The sequence below is a fragment of the Chinchilla lanigera genome, unplaced genomic scaffold, assembly GCF_000276665.1.
Source record: "Chinchilla lanigera isolate Chin_1 unplaced genomic scaffold, ChiLan1.0 scaffold00004, whole genome shotgun sequence".
NCBI classification, from domain to species: Eukaryota; Metazoa; Chordata; class Mammalia; order Rodentia; family Chinchillidae; genus Chinchilla; species Chinchilla lanigera.
Window position 1 is genome coordinate 5,445,172 of NW_004955405.1, and position 23,544 is coordinate 5,468,715.

At 38.7% G+C, this 23,544-nt stretch overlaps 1 protein-coding gene across 2 annotated transcripts in view; it reads left to right on the forward strand.

Annotated features, from left to right (window-relative positions):
• Bmpr1b (bone morphogenetic protein receptor, type IB) overlaps positions 1 to 23,544 on the forward strand; it is a 376,760-nt gene that overhangs the window by 37,001 nt on the left and 316,215 nt on the right. The gene's annotated exons all lie outside the window — the stretch shown is intronic.

A 23,544-nucleotide genomic window follows, 5' to 3' on the forward strand; every position in this document is an offset into this window, starting at 1 on the left:
GTTCGGTTCCCAGTACCAGGAAAAAAAAAAAAAAACTAAAATGAAAGAAATGAAAAAAAAAAAAAAAAGAAAGAAAGAAAGAAAGAAAGAAAGAAAGAAAGAAAGAAAGATAGTGGATAAAACAAAGATAACTACAAAGAAAGTAGAAGCAAGGCTGGAGGAAAGGATGATCATGCATACTTTGGGACACTGGAGGAGAAGGCAGAAGAGACAGAATGAGGGAGTAAGCGAGGGATTATCTGAATTTAGTCTGTGGGTTTGGGGGATGGGATTAGTTTTCTGTGGCTGGAGTTCTCCGCAGCCATTTAGAAAAGAGAAAAAAAAAAGAGAAAAGGAAAAGAAAAACAGAAAAAAAGAAAAAGCAAAACCAAGCAAAACCAAGCAAAACAAAACAAAAACAACAACAAAGAGAGAGAGAGAGAGAGAGAGAGAGAGAGAGAGAGAGAAGGGCGGCCCCACCTCCCTGCTTCTATTCCATGTCTTTGTCCCCAAGCACATGCTGGTTTGCCCAACTTACCACCTTTGCACTCTTATTGTTGTTCCTTTGGACTTTTCATGTCTCTAGTCCCACCTGTCCATTCTGTGTGCCCCAGTTGGGATCCTTCTGTGTCTCTGGTGTTTGCTCTGCTTTCTGGGCCTTCCCACTAGGTTCACCTCAGTCCTGGCAGCAGTGAGAGGAGGGGCCGTTCTCTTGGCCTTCTGGCTTGGTTCACCTGGGTTGCAGTGGGGGTGGCAGTGACCATGGGAGGGCTGCCCTTCATGCTGTGCACCTGAGTCCAGAGGCTGGGGAGGTGATGATGGAAGGACTGCCCTCTGCACCTTTAGCTGGGTCCTGGCAGCAGCGTAGATCAGAACTTCTGTTGGTAGTAATTTTTATCTCATCCTTTGTATGGTAGGTCACATGTAGGAATAAACTACTATGTATTTAAAGGTTCTGTTATACTATTAAAGGTTCTTATAGTACCATTACAACAAAGGTTCATGCTTTCTGATTGCAGGGAAGGTGTGATGACGTATATGATATGTGTTAAGCAGGAGGGTGCGAATCGTTCATGTTGTAACGAGGATGAACCTGGTCAGTATCAGTTTCCCCAAGATAACGGTGGGGGGTTGAGGGTGGATTGCTGGGTGGGATATTGGAGCTCTGGGGGCAGGAGGACTGGTGAGGATTTTGGCTCACAGAGGCACCGTGCTGTCTCCTCCTATTCCTCTGTGCTCTTCCCTGAGTTGGTGCCTGAAGTTCCTGAAGGGAACCTGGGACGCCTGTTCGTTTCTGTCCTCTGAGTTTAGAACCTCCACTTTCAATTTGTGGAACTTAGAGTTCTTGTTGACTCATCCTACAGTTTTTTAAGGAAGAAGGAATTTTCTTTTATTGTGATAATTTAGAGCAATTTTAGGATTAATTTGGAAATTTAAATGAAGACAGACATTTTGCCGGTTTTTAATCTCTCTCTCTTTTCATCATGATGAGCGGCTCTTTTAATCTGCGTGGCTACTGCTTTATGGAGCTTGTGGACAGCACTGTTTGACTGACTCTCTTGTGCTGCCTTCAGAAACTTTTTGATAGTTTTGTTGTGCACTTCTCAAGAGCAGTTTTGAAATCTCCCAATCTTTTTATTCTTCATTACCATGGTGATTTTATTTGGGGTAGAGCTAGGGTTTTTATTTCCATAGAGTGTGGAGGTGGTCATACTGTCCTATATTTTTTCAGAGTTATCTTGACTTTGTACGATAGCTGTCAGATATTTATAAACTATTGAAATACATGGAGAAAAGTTTTGTCTCACTAATGCTGTAGAGAAATTTTCAAATATTTTCGTGAAATGTTTGTGTCTTCTGATCACTTGCAATCTGAATTATTATTATTACTTATTTTTGGTGATACTAGGGATTGAGTCCTAAGCCTTCATATTGACATATACCGCCAGCCCCTTTTTACTTTAATTTTTAATTCTGAAGTGGGGTCTCACTAAGCACTAAATTATTCAGAGTTTGGACTTAATTTTTTGATCTTCCTACCTCAGCCTCCCGGAGTGCTGGGATTATAGGTGAGTGTCACATCAGGCTCTGAATTTTGTATTTATTTGCCTTCAAATATAGAATAATACAAAGGCAAATAAGTGGGAGTAAAATAAACTTAATTCTATACCTTATTTTGCTGCCATTCTTCAGTTTTGTATTTTAAAATGCAGTTTATGTGCCAGATGTGCTGGCACATGCCTGCAATCTCAGCACTCTTGGAGGCTGAGGCAAGAAGTTTGAGCCCAGCTAGGGCAGTTTAAAGACCTAACACGATCCTGTTTCAAATTGGAAAGGACAGGATGTAGCTCAGTGAAAGGCCCTGATTAACCAGTACCGCAAGAGAAACAAAAGCAATTTATCACGAAGTCAGCGTGTTAGGAGAATCTAACCACAGCCAGCTAGGAATAGGTCTTACCTGTTTTAATGATTGAATTCTTGAACTTTTAAACTCTGTTGCCTCCTCTTTCCCTTGCTCCTCCCCCCATCTAATTCCTCCTACTCGAACTTCTCCAACCCTCATGTATTTTTTGAAATGAATAGAGCTTTATTTCCTAATCTTATCTTTGTTGGTTGTTTCTGATCCTTTCTTCCTTTGATCAGTGGCCTGTATTTTTCATTATTTGGCATTGGTTGATTTATAATTTCTTTTAAAAAGGTACATAAATGCTTAAACAACCCCAAATGAATACTTCCTCCTCTATTGGGCACATTTGAATAATAGAATATTCAAATTAACATATGTCTCAGACAATTAAGTTTATCTTTCTGACCGTTAAAAGTCTAAATTTTGTTGTTGATTGGCAGCTTCAAAATGTTTTTTTTGCCCTGTAATAGGCTATGTTGAATATAATTCAGTCTTTGATTTCTCAGTCGTTATTGTGGACCTACTTTTAAAAATTACTTTCTTAAGGAATATTGTGTGACTGTGGCTGTTTGTCCCTGCCCTGAGCATTCCTGGGCTGAGTTCTCCTGTCTGTTTTGTGACTCTGATTTCTGTTACGAGGTGGCTATTGTGTTTTTGCCTGGCGCATGCTGTCCCCCTTCCTGGTCCTGTCTCAGCACTTTCTTTTTTTTCCAGAACACAACATGCATCTCTCACACACACATAGCTTTTTGCTGCTTCTAGTACTCTGAATGCTGGAAAAATAAGATTTATGCCCAAAATAGCACAGAATAAGAACTTTAATCAGAAGCCAAAGACAGTTGTGAGCAAGGTGTCTCAACTTCACTGTGTATATTGTCTGCTATGTCTTTTACTGGTCAGGGCTTTGTTTTACTTACTTTTCAGTCCTTGCCTGTGCTAGAGAGTTGAATTTTCCAAGTGGTTAGTTAAGAATTTTGAAACAGGATTATAAAAGCATATTCTAGAAAATAACAACTATCTTCCTCAAATAGTGTTGACTAAACAACCACAGATCCACAAAACTGACCTGAAAAATATCAAAGCAATAGGTTTTGCTTTTGCCTTTCGGAGAATTACTCTCAAAGCAACAGCTATTTAAGTAATGAGAAAAAGAAAAGGCAGAACTGCTTTTGTATAGAAGTTATATTGGAAACCTTTCACTGAAGCTTTTTTTTCCTTCTAAAAACAGTTTGGCTCTTAGTTAACATTGAAAAGAAATAAAATATTACACCATATTAGGGAATATTAAAGTGACTAGGTAGCTAGAGGTCAGTAAGCACGTAGAGCTACAGACTGCTTCACCTCAGACTTTGCTGTTTGAATTTTATGTTTGATCTTTTTTTTAGGTATCAGGAATCAAACTCATGACCTCACACTTGCCAGGCAAGTGCTGTGTCGCTGAGTTGTATTCCCAGCCCTGAATTTTAATTTGAAGATGGTCAGAAAGCATGTCAAGCCAGGTTTATGCAAGGTTTTAAAAATGCTGTCTTAATCTGCCAACATGCCATGTACTTTGTGCGTGTTTATGGCAGGAGGCTTGACTCTATTCTATCAGGCAGTATACTGGCTTGGTAACATCACAGACCAGTGCAGATTTTTCTGGCATCCATTTGCTTTTGAATAGCCAGGAACTATTATTATTATTATTATTATTTTTATTTTTATTTTTTTTGGCTTTTCTCCGGTACGAGGAACCGAACTCACGACCTTGCGCTTGCCAGGCAGGCGCTTTGCCGCTGAGCTAAATCCCCAGCCCCCAGGACAACTATTATTAACATGTGTTGAGCAACATATTTTATTGGATTATAAAAAGGAAATAATTCCAACTTTTCAGGTTTTTAATTGTTTCTAAAGTTTGAGGTCAGGATCAGGATTGAATGAATGAATATGTGACATTTAAACATACCTCTTTTGGGGCTATGGATTTAGCTCAGCGGCACAGCGCGTGCCTGGCAAGTGAAAGTCATGAGTTCGGTTCCCGGTACTGGAAAAAAACAAACAAACAACAAATCCAAAACAAAACAAAAAGAAACATACCTCTTTTGCTTTTTACTCTCCTTAAAGCTAGACTTTAATTTTTTTCAGAAGAGGGATTTTAGGGGGTTATTTCAGTTCTCACGCGTGGCTCATCTGTCTCTATTCTTGGTCTGTGGGTCACATATTTCCAGCGACACTCATAGCCGTGTGTATATACAGAAGCAACAACAGCAAAGGCCTCTAAAGAAATATTTCATTTACTTCTTAAATCTCTGATCTATAATTGCTAAGGGAAACTTCAGGAACATATATATGTATAAGAAATATATATTTTTATATAAAATATATTTATATATAAAAACATTCATGAAATGTTTATTCTGTAAGTTGAAGTGATATTATTGCAGGTGCATGGTACAGAAGAAATAATTTAAGTAAATATTAAATAGTATTTCAAAAGGTGTTGGGAATTACCAAGGCAAAAATTGTGACCGGCTTTGGGCTGGGAAGTTAGAGGGCTGTGAATTCACATTGTCCCAAGTTGGACTATTACGTTTTCCCAATCTGCCCAACAGCAGGGCTGTCGTACATGTAGCATGTGGGTGTAGGTGCAGAGTACTTCAAAACACGTTTCTACATCCTTTGTGAAGAGATTCCCATTGAGTAGGGCTGGGGTAAGACCCATAAATGAATATTTTAACACATCCTCTAGATGATCCTGATTAAGCATATTTGGCACACAGTGTTACAGCTACAAAGTTATGCTGGCAGATAACGTCACACGTCAAAACTCCTGAGTGTGGTTGCCCAGCAAGCACAGTGCTCGCGCTGTTTGGCAGGGAGGGTTCGCTGTAGCAGTTAGGAGAGGAGTTTATGACATGGACACTGGGAAAGGACTTATTATGTAATGCACCCTTTCTTCTTCATAACAGCTAGCATTTATTCCCTATTTAAGATGTGCATTTTAAAATCACATAGTGTTGTATTTATTACTTTGTACATTTCACTCAAATTCATCTCATTTAGGGATGAAGAAATCAAGTTAATCTCTCCCGGAATTCTCCCTCTCACTGGGATCACACTTATCCCATGGTCTTTGCACATTCTGGGCCATTTCTGGAAGTCCTCTTTTATGGGTATCTTTATGAGGTGTGATCAGAAACCCAGTGAATGCTGCTGTTGAGTGCCATCTACTTGTACAAGGCAAACTCATAAGGCAAACCTGTAAACACATCGCAGTGCATCCTCACCCGCTGCATTCGCTGGACCCCGCGCTGTGTGACTTCTGGCTCTTCCCAAAGTGGAAATGATTGTGAGAGGTAAATGTTTTCAATTGATTCAGGACATTGAGGCAGCCGTAGTGGCTCAACCAAAGACATTTGTGAAAGAAAACTTCTAGTACTACTTCAGAAGGTACAAGAACAGTGGGGCTACGTTCAAAGGGAGGAGTGTTTTGAAGGGGATTCAGGGCCGTGTGTCTTTTACTATAGTACTTTAAAAACACAAACATGGACGGTGTTGATGCAGTGGAGCTGGTGTCTGCAGTGTCTGCTCGCCCCTCTCTCACTCGTTAGCAGTGCGACCTCAGGCCAGACCGTGCCTGATTTTGGACTTTGCTGCCCTCAGTTATGTAATGGAAATAGTTGTATTTCCCTTACCTTACTGTCTGATGGAATTGCTTGAGGATCAAAAGAAGCTGTGTGTTTTAAAACTAGACAGCACTGTAGAATTAGTTGGTTATGTTTTTTTGATTGTTTTTTGATGTACTTCTTGTCCTTGAGGAATGTGCAGTCACGCATGTACCACCAGTGGTATAAGCCATCCAGTAGACAGTCATACATGTACAGCCCCATCATGAACATGTTACATGTATCATTTCCTTTGTCATCATACAGCTTCAAGTGTTAGATAGCAGGTATTGCCCTGGTGAGTCATACTAAAAAATGGAGACTTTGGAAATTTGTCCAAGTTTGTCCAGAAAATAATACATAGTACTAGGACTTGAACTAAGTCTGTGCAAAGATTTTTCCCAATGATAGAGAGTAGAAGATGATTTTTAAATTATTGATTTTTGAGGTATTTCTTTACATACAAATATGAGAACAGAAAATGAGACAAAATAGATTTTGGAAACTTTTCCCATTGTTCTTATCCCCCTGGAGTTTGCTGTGTAGTAAAAAAATGAATTTTATCATTAAAGAAAAATAATGTTTGAGAGAGCTAAGAGTCAATGACACCTGGCTCAGGTTTTCAAGATTGCTCTTTCTATTGAGACTTTTTACTATGTAAATCAAATCATTTTTTATTCTTCTTATAGGATTCCATTTTTCTTTTTCTTTTTTAACAAATGGATTGAATATATAATGAAGGCAAATTGGTTGAATTTAAGGTAAAAGTGTTTTTAGCTGGGAGAAGTACTTTACCTGGGGGTGAGGAGTGTTCTGCTTTTGTCACAGGTGTGATCATAGCCTGGGTGGGCGAAGGTGCTGCAGACACCAGCCTGGCTGGAGGATTGGTGTCCTGCTCCCAAGCCACTGCTTGTGCTGAACTTGAGTGTCTGTGCTGAGAGCGAGCTGGCCTGGGCTGTGACAGCTGAGAGCCTGGGGAACTGGCTGTAGGAGCTTCCAAATCTTCCCAGAAACTGGGGAAAATACTCCAAATCTGGGAAGTTCCCAGTGATTGGTTTTTGTTTAATTTTGAATTTTTTTTACGGGGGTCAATATTTGTTATCCCAGGAGTTCAATGTAACCTAAAGTTCTCTTTGTCCAAGGAGCCCAGAGAGGTGAGTCAGTAAAAACAGAAAGACTGTTGATGAATATGGAATTTGAGTTTAACTTTGAGGGATTATAGTGCTCACTTAAGCTTGCTTAATGGAGATGTAAACCCTGATCTAGAACTTATACCATCTTGAACATTTTAGTGGAGGTTCTGGTCGGATAAGAGGAAAATGTTTTGTGGGTCATAAAATTCACTTATGCTACAACCTTGATGCACAGAGAAATGTGTATTTGATTTTGTGTGTAATCTGGATTTTCTAATAAGGCTTATTTACTCATTGCTCAGTGAGGAAAAAGGTAATTATTAAACCAGTGTAGATTAAAAATAGATGGAATCTAATGGCCATACCACCCTGAATGTGTCCTATCTCATCTAAAAATAGATTGAATCTATACACAATTTCATTGCATAATGATATTCTTTCCAGCCAACACTAATTATTTCTCAACTATCTTATCCTTCTTCATAGCACAACTGTAAGATGGGGAGATACAGGGGATGGGGATTTTGATAGGGATGCAGGGGGCTGGAGACATTGTGCCCGTTGTCTCTTGCTCTTGTCCCTGGGCATCATTTCTTGTTTCTCTGGTTGCTAACTGCTCCATTGATCGGCTTACAATGGATCAAATCATGGTCCAGTCTTTATTTCCACCAGTGAGTATTTCTGGCTAGCTCCAGGCTTCTTTTTCAACTGTCTAGCTGACTCCTGCTTGGTTTTATTCAGAGCATTCTACCCTGTAGACCTTTCTGAGAAGCTTTCTGAGAAGCCAAATTAATAATTATCACTCAGTTAAGTCTACCCAACACAATAATCTGGCACAGTCTGTGAAAGCCAAACTTGGGTGTCTCCTCTGCTTGACCAAACTGTGGTTTACTTTGATACACCCCTCCTCCCAAAGTGGTTGCAAGTAGCTAACACTCAAATGCAAATTGGAGCTTGTGAGCAGAGTAGGGCTATGAAATGTGCAGAAGGAACCTGGGTCTGCTCATCCCTGGTTCCTCCACACCCCCGTTCCAGTTCTTCCAGCACCACAGATGGGCAGAATTCCTCCTTCCTCTCTCAGGTCTTACTAGGACTCTGAATTGTAGCTCAGCAGGAATGGGTAAGAAAGGACAAAATGACTCTATGCAGTCTTTGCTGCAGGTAATAACTTGATTTGCAAAGCTCTTGCTGCAAACTCTTACTTTCTGAATGTCAGAAGTTGAATATTTCTTTGGTCATGGTTTTTGCATATACATTTCTTCTCTGATGACTCTTAATCTCCCCAAGATAAAAGCTTGGGTCAGATTTGGGAAAAAGTCATGTACTTAAAAAGTCAAAAGATAAAAACCACATTAACATTTTGTGTGTTACAAGTGGTAAAGAAATGACCCAGAAAATTGCTTCTGTTTCGTTGAACCAGATTTTCCAAACTGTATTCTGTAGGTCTGGTTAATAGAAAGTTTAAAATGATTCCTTCCAAATGGAATTTATGGCCAAATATGATATCTGCCCTTTGGAGTGTTACAACATAGTGATTAAAAGTTCAGAAAAGTCCTGCAGTTAAAAATAAAAGTGTTAAATCTTTACCAGGAAGCTTTTCAAAAAGTTATATATCTACATAATCCTTGCAGAAGACGATTTGACTATGGCTGTCCTAAAGAGAAATTGGAGATTTGAATGGCTGTTCATACACCTGGTCTGGTAATGCTTTGTTACCAAGGACTATTACCAGGCAGTAATGAAGGTATTTTTCAAAGTAAATGTATAGTCCAAACTGTTCACCCAGTGTTTACTTTGAACTGAACTCTAGGTAGAGATCATTTTCTTTGAGAACTGTTTTTTTCTTTGGTAAGGTAGTTTATGTGATGTGGAAAGTATTTTGTAACACATATGCCTAAGCAGTGAACCTTTTGTTAGATCCAGTTGGAGTTTTCTGTTCTGATTAAATGTGAGATTGAAATGTTTCACTTGGCTGCAGGCAGACTAATTCACTTGGGACCTCATCTGCGTCAGCTTTGTGCAGACAGAGAGTAAAATATTAATAATATTTATATTTACATAATTCTGGAATTGATTATAGACAGAATATCCAGGATGTGCACTTGTCTGAAGTAATATACTATTAATATTAAGACTTGTTCTGTGATGTAAAGAATGAAGAAATACGTTATACCTGTAAGAGGGATATAGTAATGCTTAGAACCATACTAAATAAGAAAGCCAGGAATCTTCAAGCGAGGACAGACTCAGCCGGTACCACTCTGATCCCATATATGGGAGCAGAGAAATGAGTCTGGACAAGAATAATTTTAGGACCCTGTAGTGAGCATTAGTACATAATGTTAGCTTTATTAATAAACAGAATGATAGCATCCAGGTAGCCTTGGTTTTGGATAAAATACTACATGAAAACTCAAGGAATCGATGTTTTAAAAGTTGTAAATGAAAGCATTTGTAACGGTTGCGCAATACTTCATTGTCGCTATGAAACATGTTTTGTTCACTGAAAGGAAGGGTACTTGCAGAACTGACCAATGTGAAGGAATGGCTCTGACTTTTCATTTGTTATGAAAATAAAAGTTTTGTGATTGGTCAGTGAGAGCTGTCGTTTTCTCCCAGAGTGGTCACAGCCCAGCAGCTACAGTGATGTGGATTTAGAATGTAGTTATAAATCATACCAGTATTATTGTTCCCCAAAGTTGATAAGGGTTTTAAATATAAATGTCACAGAACAATTATGCAGTTCTTATGGGGACAGGAGACTTTGTAGGGGAGTAAGTAATGTAACAGTTGGAAAGCAGTGTGTATGTAGTTGCAGATTATGACAGAGGCCTGGCTTTTAACCTGGGAATGAAGAAATCTGTTCTCTCTTGTCCTTGTTTTTTTTTAAGACTAAAATTTCCATATTCTAAGACATAGTAGCAGCTAAAAACTTGTATATAGAATAAAGAAAATGAATATAGATCTAGAAAATTGTAGCCAGTAATAACAGTGTGGAAGAATATTTTCCACACAATTTAGAAGCTCCTAATTCTCTTAGAGGACATTTGTCTGATATTTTCATTTCCTGGGTATTAGAAGCAAACCAAGTATTTTGGAATCTAGCACAGTCAACAAATATTTTTCCAAGCAATATATTTGGTGAGATGACTTGTAGATACAGCTGTTTTTAGCGTGACTGAAGAAAGCTGCTCTCTCTTTATCGAAGTGGGATATGGTCCTGACTGTCAGGCAGATCATAAGGTATGTAAACTGTAGGCTAGGGCTCAGACAAGGCACTTAAGTAGTGAATTCCATCATTGCATCTCTCCGTGTCAGGCCCAGAATTAACATGCTTTTTTCCATCTTAACTGGAGGTCTGAACAGAGTTACCTGCCTGGCTCAGTGATTCCCTTTGTACTCCCCTTGCTTAGCAGAATGTTAGCTGCTGAACTTGAAACCAACTCAGCTCTGGAAGATGTTTCTTCAAAAGTGAAACGAGACTGGTACCTGTCTCATGGGCTTTTGGTGAAGATGAAATGGATCATTTGATATGTCAAGTGCTTAGCACAATTCCAGAGATTATTAAACTACTGTCAAGCAATTTCCTCTTCCCTTTCCCTCCACTATGTTATGTTACTATGTTATAGCTCAAAATGTAAATGACTGAGTTAGTTATGTTTCCAATGCTTTAATATTCTCCTCATTATGTTCTGGGCTTCTGGGCAAAGCACAAGACACCTAGTTAAATTGGAATCTCAGAAAAGCAGCAAATTATTTTTTAGTATGAGTGTGTCCCAAGTATTGTGTGGGGTATTCTTACACTAAGAAATTGTTTTTTGTTTGTCTGAAATTAAATTTAATTATATTTTTATTTAATAATTCTGGCAACTCTAATACTGCACTTTGAATTTATATTACAAATTCATATTTTCTACATTAAAGGCTACTAAATAAGTTCATAATTATTATGAGTAATACATATTAAATATTATTAGTTATACATTAAAATAATTGCATATTATGAGAGTCATTTATAGTAACAGATGGGAAAAAATTGATGGGAAAAATTCTGCATTTTTATTATAAATGCCCATGTCTTGATTTTTGAAAGAAAAATCTTCAGAGAGGTGTGAGAAAGATTGTGAATGTAAATCAACTAATGACGTGAATCATGGTTCAGTAATTAATAATGATTTAATTTAAGTAGTAAAATGTAGTAATAGCAAATCCTGTGGCTGTGCCAGCCACAACTGAGACACTGGCTAGAGAGACCAGCGTGTGATATTTCATGAACTGTGGAGAACAGAAAGCACACGAGTCCCCCTTTTGCATATGGGGGCTGAGTCCCAGGACCTCCAGCAGATAACTGAAGCTGCACGTGGTGTCAAGCCAGACATGTAATGCCTTTTCCATCTTAACTAAGCTCTACTCATCGAGGTTGAACTTCAGCAGTTTAAGGTCTGATAACAAAACGAATGTGTGTTTCTTTTTCCTGCTTCACAATTTCCCAGATAGATTTCTTCCTTTACTAATTCAAGAATTTCCACCTTTTTACTTTAGGGAAGTGGTTTACAACTCCTTTTTGGCATATCTGAATTGCTAGCACTACTACTCTTGTACTGTTGTCCCATTATTAAGTGAAGTAAGGATTGCTTAGAACCAAGCATGTGACCCTGTAACATGCCAGCCAATGTGATAACCAAGACAGATACTAAATGACTAATAGGAGGGTGAAGTATATAGTGTGGATACACTGGACAAAGGGATAGTTCATGTCTTGGGCAGAACACAGTGGGATGGTGTGAGATTTTATCACTTCATTCAGAAAAGCATGTAATTTAAAGCTTATGAACTATTTATTTCTGGAATTATCCATTTAATATTTCCAGATTGTGGTTGACCTTAGGTAACTGAAACCATAGAAAAATAAAATTATGGTTAAAGAAGGACTACTGTAAATTCAGTTGGGATCCAACATTACATTTAATTGAATTTTGTTTTGTGGTCCTTCAGCACTTAAAAAAAGCAAATGGTAATGAGAATTTAAGAAAATTTTTGTAGTACAACATTGTACATGTAACATTTTGTCAATCACAAATATTAGTAATTGTTACTGTATAGCTTTTTAAACTAAATGAACATCAGGTTTAATGTAATTTCTAATGTTTCACTTTCTTTCATATACCTAATACTTATTTCTAGTTAACAGGCATTATGTATCCAATATAGAAAATTCAGGGTTTATAGAAAATTGGAAGAAAAGTTACGTGGCCCTATCATCCCCCCGACAAAAAAGAACCACCACTGTCTTCCAGATGTTTTAGTTTTCATGTTTTTTTCTATGTGTTTTATATCAGTCATAATTATTATATTACTTCATAATACAGCAACATGATTATAATTTTAATGGCTGCTTACTGTTGCATCCTGCTTTGTGTCACAGTAAATTATTCGGCCAGTGCCATATTTGTAGACATTTAGTTTGGTGGTACTTTTTTTTTTTCAAAAAAAGAAAATCATGATGAGATGAACAATTTGGGGCATAACAACTTTTTATATTGTTATGATTTTGCTTTAGGATAGTTCCAGGAATACAATTTTAACAGCTCAAATATTCAATTTCAGGATTAATGTATGAAAGGATTTGTCACGGTTGATATCTAACTGTCCCCCGCAAAGCTTCATGCACTCAAAAGTGGGGCTTTGGGAAGGTGACTTATCTTGAGGGCATGGCACTCATCTATATGGATTTGTAGCTAAGTGTGATGTTGGGCAGTGCAGCCTGGTTGGAGGAGGTAGTCCCTGGGGGCACGGCCTGGAAGCATCCATCTCCTGGTTGGAGGAGGTGGTCCTGGGGGCCCGGCCTGGAAGCATCCATCTCCCTCCTTGTTTCTCACTACTCTGCCTCAAGCTGTTTCTCTGCTTCCATGACCCTCTGTCAGCCTGCTGCCTTTCTCTGGAGGCTAGGGTGCCACTGAAACCTCTAATATCTATGAGCCAAAATAAAGCTCTCCTCCTTTAATTTGTGGGTACTGGGTATTTTGTCCCAGCAAGGAGAAAAGTGACTGAGATAGGATTGTTTTTATTTTTGTCATCACTAACAATGTATAAGAATTCCTGTTTCACCATTGACCTTTCTTACTTTTTAATACTTTGCTAATTAAAAATAAAACTGAAAAGTTTTACATTTCATTGATTACTGTTATGATTGAAGCTTTATAATATGACATGTTTTTAGTTTATAATTTGAAAATTAAATTTAGAGTAGCACTTTGCTCTGGATATACCAGGTGAACTTAATAGACACTACTTGAGAGTTTGTAAGTGAAACATAATAAAACTATCACCACTGAATAATTTGTTTCACCTTGTAATTTTAAAATTACCAAACTATCTTATACTTAGAATACTATTTTTTATTCTATTTAAAAATTGCATAGCCTCAAAATAAACACTTTTTTTTTTTACAAATGAAGTTACTATTGATTAACATCCTCTGATATAGACTGATTACTAACAGAATTGATCGATGACCCTTAAAAAAACAGACTTATACTAAATGCTTGAGTTAAAAATTGCTAAATTTAAGAACTGCTAAGCTTTGATAGCTGGGCCATGACAACTTCAGTTCCCAGGTAGGGAACCTATGAATCCAAGTATTTTTTCTATAGAAAAAGCCCACCCACAATAACATTCATTTGCAGAAGGAAATGATTTATTGCTCACTGTGAATGAGTGCCAGAAAAGTTTTCTCCTGAAATGTAGTGTCAGTATTTCCATATAAACACAGTTTTACCATATTCAGAGATGTGGAAATTTATTTTGTATAGAATTTATAGGTTTTGAGATGTAAAGGGTCCTCATAAAGTTCATGTTTAAAAACTTAAAAAAATTAACTTTTATAGTTCACAGGTTTATATTATAGAAATGATAGAAACCATATCTAGAGGACATTTCAAGATTTTCTTTTCCCATTTCTGCTTGCCAGATGACACTGCTTTATAGTCTCATTAAGGAGGCACTTACAGAGTTTCAGCTGTTTGCTGTGTGGTGAGTTCACACTTAAAACTCCAAGGCAGTTAGTGGGAGAAGCTCCAAGTCTAAGGACTCTAGCACATAGTCCATATTATTATGGATGAAGTAAAGTGAAGGATGGAGGGACTACTGTTTCCGAGGAGACCGTAAAGTTTTCATAGAAAAGGTAACGTACCCATTTGCTATTGGAAAATCAATAGGTTTTGCCATGGTATGCTGTCTTGTGCCTGAAAGCAGTGGTGCCAGCTGGCCATGGACTGAGACCTTTGAAACCATGAACCACGATAAACCATCACCCTCTTAGGCTGGTTTTCTCAGATATTTGGTCACAAAGATGGAAAGCTAATACAGAAAGTTAGGGAGGAATTTTTATGTGCACCTCTTCCAGTAGGTTGACCTGGTTTTAAAGATCACACTGAGAAATTTTTTTTGTAGGCACTGGGATTCTATGGAAGTTATTAATTCAGTCAGTGAGAAAATCAGATCTGTATTTTTGGAAAGATAACCATATTAGCTCAGAAAATGGTGTATTAATGTTGAAGAAAGCAGAGATGGAGAGGATGAAGACAGGGTCTAGAAGTGGAAACACTAAAAGGTAAGAGAGATAGCTTATAGTAGAGTTGCTAAAACTTTGCATTTTGGTTTTTGTTTGTCATGAGATGTTGAATATGTACTCTTGGGTAATATACTTGACACAAACTATACTAAATTTATTTTTATGACAGTTTGTAGGCTGCATCATGTGCCACATCCATGAAAACATAAAAGTTAAAAGTAAAAGAGAAAATTAACACAGCCTCTATTAATAGTTTCTTTTGGAACTAATTCCAAATTCTTTTGGAATTTCACTCTAGGGCTTCATCTCACGTAAGATGTTAACCATTGTTCTCGTTTTATTAATTAATTAATAATTTGTCAATTAAATATTTACATAGTACAGCACCAAAATATGCTGTAGACCATATGAGGTAGACCATACAGACAAATCAGAAAATCATTGCTTCGATAGAGTTTATATTCTTTTAAGGGAAATGGAGAATATATTAAACAAAATACATCTGTTGGTGTGTAGTGGTAAGCATTATGGAGAAAACAGAGCAGAGGGCAGGTGTGCCAGCAGAGAGATGTGCTGTCCTACAGTGAGCCACTCAGACAAAGAGGGACCTGTGAGAGCCTGGAAGGTAGTGAGGAAACAAGAACGTGGACCCCTGGTTTAGATGGAGGAAGAGTCAGCGCCCTGACTGAGGAGGAAACCTGGCTGGCTTGACATGGGTGAGGAATGCCAGGAAGGCAGGGTGGCTGGAAGAGAATGAGGGAGCACGGAAGGACATAAGGCTCTGTCAGACAGAGGTCACATCACTGGAATTCTGTAGGCTCTTATCCAATTCTTGGCAATTTCTCTGTATTAAACAGGATGGAGAGATTGAAGGAGCAATGTGTGACAGGCTTGTCAACCTCATTGTACTAAGAGACTCAGGAAGTAAATGATAAACTCATCAGTTGTAGAAGGTGGGTCACTGGAAGCATGTCTGTGGAGGGTATATTTTCTCTGGGCCTCTTGCCCTGTGCTCTGCTCGCTGGGTACCAGAAGTGCACACGTTATTCTGCTATGCCCTTCTCCCACAATATTTCAGCCTTAGAGGCAGCTCATCATGGCTGAATCCTCTGAAACTGTGAGCCAAGTTAGATCTCCCTTTTTTAAAGTTTTGGCCACCCACTATTTTGTCCTGGCAACAGGAAAGCTGGCCAATACATAAAATTGGTACCAGGGAAGTGGGATCATTAGTGTGACTAGATATGACTATTTGCTTTAGAAGCCTTTGAAACTAGTATTCAGGAGAAGTTTGGAAAGATTGGCAGATGTGGGTTAGAGAAGCCCTAGAATGCTATAAGCAGAAGCTGGCGGGTAGTTCTGGTCAGAACTCAAAATACTAAAGTACTGATAGGAATCTTGACAATAAAGGTCAGGCTCCTGAGGTTTAAGACAGGGACTGTATTGGGATTGAACTGGAGGCCATGAATGTTACATTCTGGCAAAGAACTTTTTTGCACGTTGCCCAAGACCTGTGACTTTGCAGGAGGCTGTACTTAAGAAGTGTGGACTAATTGATCGGGTAGAGGAAATTTCCAGGCAGTACAACATCCAGTCTGTGGTATGGGTACTGCTGGATGGTTCTAGCTAGGTTTATAGTGAAAATTTAGAGAAAGAAGCAGGGCAGAACTACTTAAATACTTACATTTTGACCTGAAAGGAATCATGTGTAAAGTTGGGGCACAGGAGGTCAGGTTGATGAAGAGATTAGCACCCTTAAAAAGAAAGCAAGTACAGTGGATCCTTGAGTTATAACTGACCTGACATGTGAACAACTTGGGTTATGATCAGAATTTTAATTTTAACTTATGATCAAAGTCTTGAGTTATGACCTGAATTCTGGCCACTTGTGCTTCCGGATGGTCTTAGATACAGATTTAATCTTTAAGAGTTCTGGAAGGAACATTACAACATCCTTTCCTGTAGGGGGTTGAGAAATCCTGGGCCAGTGTGTCTCTAAGGACACTGAAATCTGCGTAAGTACAGAAGAGAGACTGAAGGCTGTGTAGAGGAGCCTGAACCTTCATTTGACAACCTGAGTTACAATCAGCCCTGAGGAATGAATTGAGTTCATAAGTCAAGGGTGTACTTACTTGGAACAGTGATAAGAAGAAAGATGCCTTGAGGCCACCTCAGAAATCAGCAAGACCCCACCTACCATGGGCTCCAGGGTACAAAAGTATAAACCTTTCATTTGAGTAGAGGGTGCTGGGCCCCTTGAATGAGAAGTGTCCCCCTAGGGAATTTGTTTCACAGGATTTCACTTTGCTCAGCCATTCAGCTCTCAGAGGCCACTACAATCATATTCTGAGGGATTTAGCTACTGCTCAAGCTGGTGATAGACCTTGATGATGTCAACTTTTCAGACATGATGAATGCAAAAGTTGTGGGGTCATGAAGGCTCCCAGCCCGATTTTGAAGGAAGGCCTGGAAGTTGGGCATTGTGCCTCTGAAAGGGCAATCCATTAAATGTGAGAAGCCAAAGCTGCAGCAGAGACCCCAGGAAGTCAGAGATACCATGAATGTGGAATATTTGCTGAGGAAATTAGCAGACAGTGAATGGATACTGCCCAGAAAAGAGGCCATGTGGGGTGCAACCAGCAAGGGCATGGGGCTAGGGTCACCCAAGTGCCTTGGAATTCACATCTCATTGCTATGTGCACTGAATGCCAGAAAGCTGACTACAGGACTTAATGTTCACCCTTTTGGTTTTTTGTTTTGCTTTGGTCCTATTTTTGTCCATCTTCCTATTTCTCTCTTTTTGGAATGGGAATGTTTTACTCTGTGCTATTGTATGTTATGTGTGTAACTGGAGTTTTGAATTTTGCTGGTGTTCATAGCTAAGAGTTTGCCTTGAGTCTCAGAGGACTTGCCTTTTGAAACTCTGGAGAAATAATGATTGCATTTTCATTGCAAAAATAGTTGTATCTTGTTAGGTATAATTATGAATTTGTTATTGTGTTATTTGGAGATAAGACTGGTTTATGGAGATGTGTTTAGGATTCAAGTTGCAGAGGGTGTGATGTGATGTATTGAGACTTCTGGAGACGTGATTGAATCGTGGGTCAGTTGGAGGAGGGAAGTCACTGGGTTATGTCTTTGGAGGGGATATTTCTTACTGGGGCTCTGCTTCCTGGCTGCCATGAAGTAAGCACCTTGTTCTACTATGCCCTCCTTTGTGTTTATGCTTTTGTGACAGCTCACCATGAACTAAATCTTCTGAAACCAAAAGCCAAAGTAAACTTTTCTTCCTGGAAGTTCCAGGTATTTTGTCATCTCAGCAGCATGAAAGCTGACTAGTGCAAGATATGACATCATTCATATTTTAAAAGGATAGCTATAGGTGCTGTGCTGTGAATAGACGTAGTGGCCTAAAGTGGGAAGTGAAGAGGTTACCTCAACAATCCACTTAAATGGGAGGATGGTATATTAGATCAGATTGATAGTGATGCAGAGGATGAGAAATGGTCGAATTCAGACTACATGTGCTAATGGATATGTGCCATGAAAGAGAGTTGTGAAGGATGATACCATACCAGGAGAAGAATGGAGTAGACATGGTCAAGATTGGAAAACAAGAATGTGGGGTGGAAAATTCAGGGAGTTAGCTTTGGCTACTGTAAGTTGCTGTGTCTTTGAGTTATGTAAGTAAGATTATCAAGTAGCAGTTGTAAATACAAGTCTGAAGGTCAGGACAGAAGTTTGAATTTGTTTTGATTATATTTGGGGAAAAATAGAGTTGTTAAAAACTGGTAGCAGATAGTTCAAATATTTATAAATACTTAAAAGATTATAGGTTTTTAATATGAATAGGATATCTTATGGCAGTAGAGTATTTCTTGGTGACTTTTAAATATTTTCTTAAAATTATTTTTAAACAAATCACCATTTTTATAAATGGTAAAAGAATAGTTAAAATATGACTCATTTAATTTGAGGTTCAGAAAACACTTTCCTAAATCCATGGCTTGTTATTGCCATAGCGAGCGTTACACTTTCTGTTTGTGGTTCTTATTTCTGCTTTTCAGCAGTAAGTTGTTGACAGGCTTGTATGTGGAATGCCAAGGAGCAGCATCCCCAAGCTGTTAAAGACTATGGACTCTGGGATGTATCCTGGCTCTGCAGTGTGTCAGCTTGCAGGTCCTTGGCAAATTACTTACTATCCCAATGTCTCATTTTCCTCACCAGTAAACTAGAGATAATACAAAATATGTTGTAGTTGTTTAACCTAAATAGTGCAAATAAAATGCTTAGAACGATACTGGGTACAGAGTAAGAACAAAATGTTAGCTATTATTACCTGCCATTGCTTAGTATATGTAGAATTTATTCTGGGAACTTTGCATATGGCCTTTTACCATATAATTATAAATGTCATTTTCTGTACAGAATATATCAAACAGTAACAGCATTGATGGGAAACAAAATTTTAAAAAATTGATCTCAATTCTACTGTCTCAAGTTAATGACATGTTCTCATTTTTCCCCTTGGCCTCTCTCAGTTCTTTTCGCTCACATGTCTAGTGTATCTTCTGTCATGTTTCCATGCTGCAGTATGGTCATAGTGCTTATATGTTTTAATGTAACAAAACCTACTTGGTCCTATCTCTGTCAACAGGTATTTGAACTATTATAATTGTAAGTAGTGCTGCATATGTTATTATGACTTATGTATATTTTTCAGCAAATAACTTCATTTTCATTTGTTTCCTGATATTATATTCCTGAAAGTGGAACACCAGGGTAAGGAATACATACCTCTTAGTCTGGAAACACTGTTCTTTCAAACTGATATATATCCTTCTATTAATTATATATAGTCGATATTAGTAGTATTTATTTTTGCTAACTTGGGGGATATTTACAGCATACTGATAAATTGGTATTAGTAATAGCAGTAATGTTACTTTATTTTTTATTTTGCTAATTTTAAGGGACATCGAAGAACATGCCTGTTGGAATTAGGCTGACTGGGTTCAAAAATCCAAATCACGCCTGGCTGGGTATGTGAGCTTAGAAAAGTTACCTACTTTTAGCCTTGATTTTCTGGCCTTCTCTAAAGTGTGAGTAATAGTACAATCTCCCTAATGTGATGTTAAAGAACTAATGAGTGGCTCTGGGTATGGATCAGTGATGGAGTGCTTGCCTAGCATGTTCACGGTCTTAAGTTAGGTGACCAACTGTTGGGGGCAGGGAGGGGGAGACCAAACCAAAAAACTATACACAAGAAAAACAAACATACAAACAAACATAATAGGAAAGTGAGTGAATGAGACATGCATAAAAATGCATATTCTGACTTCATAAGAGTACTATTTCATCCATTTTTTTCCTGTCTGTACTTTTGGGTATTAGCATAATGAATTATGTTGAACAAGTTGATGCTTGCACATATTTTTATTTCTTCCATGCAGATTGTCCTTTTGATGTTTTTGGTATTTTCTATTGTAAACAATTAATACATTTTTCATAGAATATTGTCCATATGTTGACATTTTTACCGGTTTAGCTTTTTAAAGTTCACTGATTTGGTGTTTTTTTCTTTTCTGTTTTGTATGAAAAGTATAGGATTCTTTACAATCTCATATTTATAAATTTTCTTTTTTCTTTTTTTATGGTACTGGGCATTGAGCCAGGCAGGCATTGTGAATGCCAGGCAAGCATTTTACTAGTGAGCTACATCTCAGCTTTTTTAAAATTTTGAGACAAGGTTTCATTGAGTTTCCTGGCTGGCCTCAAGCTTTCCATCCTCCCACCTTACCCCTTCTGAATAGCTGTGATTACTGTGCCTGGCTTTTCATGTGTTTAATAAATAGTTCTGCTTTATGCTAGTATTTATATGGTTGGAACTGTTGTAGTGTAACTCTTCATCCTTTTAGAATTTAGTGTAAAATGTTCAGTATGGATTGAAATTAATTCAGATACTCCTGTACTTGTGATGTGGTTATAGTCTGGTTCTAAATGTGTCCTAGGTCAAAAGTTGTAAATTAAAAATGCATTTACTACACCTCATCAAGCATCAGAGCACACAGTACAGTACTAGGGTATGGGTTGTTTATCTCATGATCCTGCTACTGACTAGGAGCTGTGGTTAGTGGTGGCGGCCCAGAAGTATTGGAGAGCATTGTGCTGCATGTTATTGGGTTGGAAAAAATTTAGAATTCAAAGTATGGCTTCTACTTTGCACATCACTTTCACACTGTTGTAATGTTGAGAAATCCTGAATGGAATCATCGTAAGTCAGGGACTGTATTTCTTAATTGTTGACAACTATTCACTTTGCTACCATTTTTCAGTATTTAGGCTATTTTTTCTGGAGAAATTAATACAAGAAGAGGATCTGATAATGCTTCTTTGTAAGAAATCTAGCTATTGCATAGTTTGCTAGTCAATGTACCTTCTAAAAAGTTAATGGTAATATAACTTAGCACTATTATAAAGAAAACTTAAAGCGGTTCAGTTCTTATTCTTAAAGCCTTTATTTAGAGAAGAATGAGAAAGTAATTTCTTTTTTTTTTTTTTCCGGTACCAGGAATTGAACTCACGACCTTGTACTTGCCAGGCAGGCGCTGTGCTGCTGAGCTAAATCCCCAGCCCCAAGAAAGTAATTTCTTTATGTCTGTCTGTCTGAAGATAGTGCTGTGGTCTGAGTGTGTGCCCAGGCTTTGTGTACTGACATTCAGTGGCCATTTGGCAGTATTGGGCCACGACTGTGAGGACACAGCTGAGCGGAGAGCAAAGGAAGGACCTGTCCACTGTCCATGCCTCCTGCTGCATAGTGCCTGTCCCTCTGGAGGGCTCCTCAGCAGGGGCTGTTGTGAGGCCAGAGCGGCCTCAGACTTGCTGACCCTGCTGATGCCTGGACCTTGAACTTTCCAGACTCCAGAGCTGGAGCAGTGCATTTTGACCATAAATTGCATAGTCTCAGGTATTTTGTTAGAGCAGCACAAATAGAGAAGGGGAGGGAGAGGGAGGGGGAGGGGGAGGGGGAGGGGGAGAGGGAGAGGGAGAGGGGTTTCTTACATACCAGTTCTCTTTCGAGAATCCTTGGCTGTTATAGAAGATGGCAGTTTAGTTCTGAAAAGAGCATGCCACAGAATCCCTAGAAAATTTGTTCAGAGCCTGAGGTTTTTTTTAAGAAAAATGTATTGTTTTTCCTTCATAGTTTCAGAAATTCCACTTTATATTCTTAGTCCAGATTCTGGTTCTGTTGTGTCTGGCCTTGGCTTTCTGGCCTCAGGCCCTTCCTGTCTGTGGAGTGAGAGCACTTTACCATCTATGCAGGAAGGATCAGGTAGCCAGGTCTCATGTCGCGTTCACCTGGTGTCATGCTGGCTGGTCAGTGCCTGTGTCCAACTGGTTGCTAAATGTCCCCTGAGCTTCTGGCGCAGCTGTGAGGGTGGGGAAAGGGAGCTGGCTGCCCCTTGCACAGTCCATCCGGATCGAGCCTTCTCACACAAGCGCTTTCACGGGGTTTCCTCCACGGATGGAATGTTTATATGGCTCAACTCTGTTGAGGTGGAAACAACTGGAAGCTATCACCGTAGCAAGAGGTTCTTAGCATTACCTCACAGTGGGATCACCTGGGGATCTTTAAAACTAAACCAATTGAAATCAATCGAAGCAGGAACCCTGAAGTGGGGTAAAGGCAATAGTTTTTTTTTTTTTTTTCTTTTTTGAAGGCTCTACACATAATTCTGTTGTTACCCAAGGTTTGAGAATTTATACTCTGGATTGTTTCTATGCAGTGAAAGCAGTGCCGCTCTTTATTTTCTCTTTTTCGTCACCTTTTAGGGCTTCTTTGCACAAACTCCTGTGGTTAATTCATGACAGAGTTATTGTCCTGTGCTTTTAGATGCTTCTAGACTTACATGAGGGTTATATTTTGATAAGGCCATCATGAGCTGAAAGTGTCATAAATTAAAATACTTTTAATAAGCTGATTGAAACCATCAAGTTGGAGACTTTTACTGTGTTACTTCAGTCTTCTAGGACTCTTCAGTACTGCTAACTTTGTGCCAGGAATTGCTCGCTCACTCACTCTGTCTGCTTGCCTGCCTGTCTACCTATCTGTCTGTCTGTTTGTCTATCTATCTAATCTATCTTAATTCCTGTAATTTTCACAATACCCATGACAGTCAAAGAGGCTAAATATCTTGCTGCAGTTGCATGACTGGCTGGAGGCCGAGCTGTGAGTCAGTGTAGGTTCCATGTTGCACCCCTGCCTGTTTAATTGAGAACCTGCTGTGTGCCAAGGACTGTTCTAGGTGCTGAGATGGAAGAATTGAGTGGAACAGATGGAAATTCTGTTAAGGGGGTCTACATTCTAGGAGAAGTTCTAAGAATTTTATTTAAAAAATATTTATGAAGATGTTTGTCTCAGTCAGTGTTACCATTAAGATATTCTCATTCCATGTGGTCACTTTAAATTGTGGATAATTAAAAGCACATAATGGTTCTCACTTCAAAACATATTTTACCAGTCTAAACCAGTGATGGCGAACCTTTTAGAGCTTTCAGTGATAACAAACAGCTCGCGGCGGTACTCATTCTGTAGACTGATTTGCAGGGTCTGTGTGTGTGTGTGTGTGTGTAGGTGGATGTTTACGGAAGAGGATTCTACCCTTCTCAGCCTTAGTTTTCTGTGGTAGGTTTAGCTTTGGGTTAGAGTACATATATAAGTTATAGTTCAAGCTGTCTTGGTCCTCTCAAGGTGATGGGCCCTAACACAGTTCCCCTTCCTTTCTCCTGAAGTGGGAAAAGCCAAGTAAT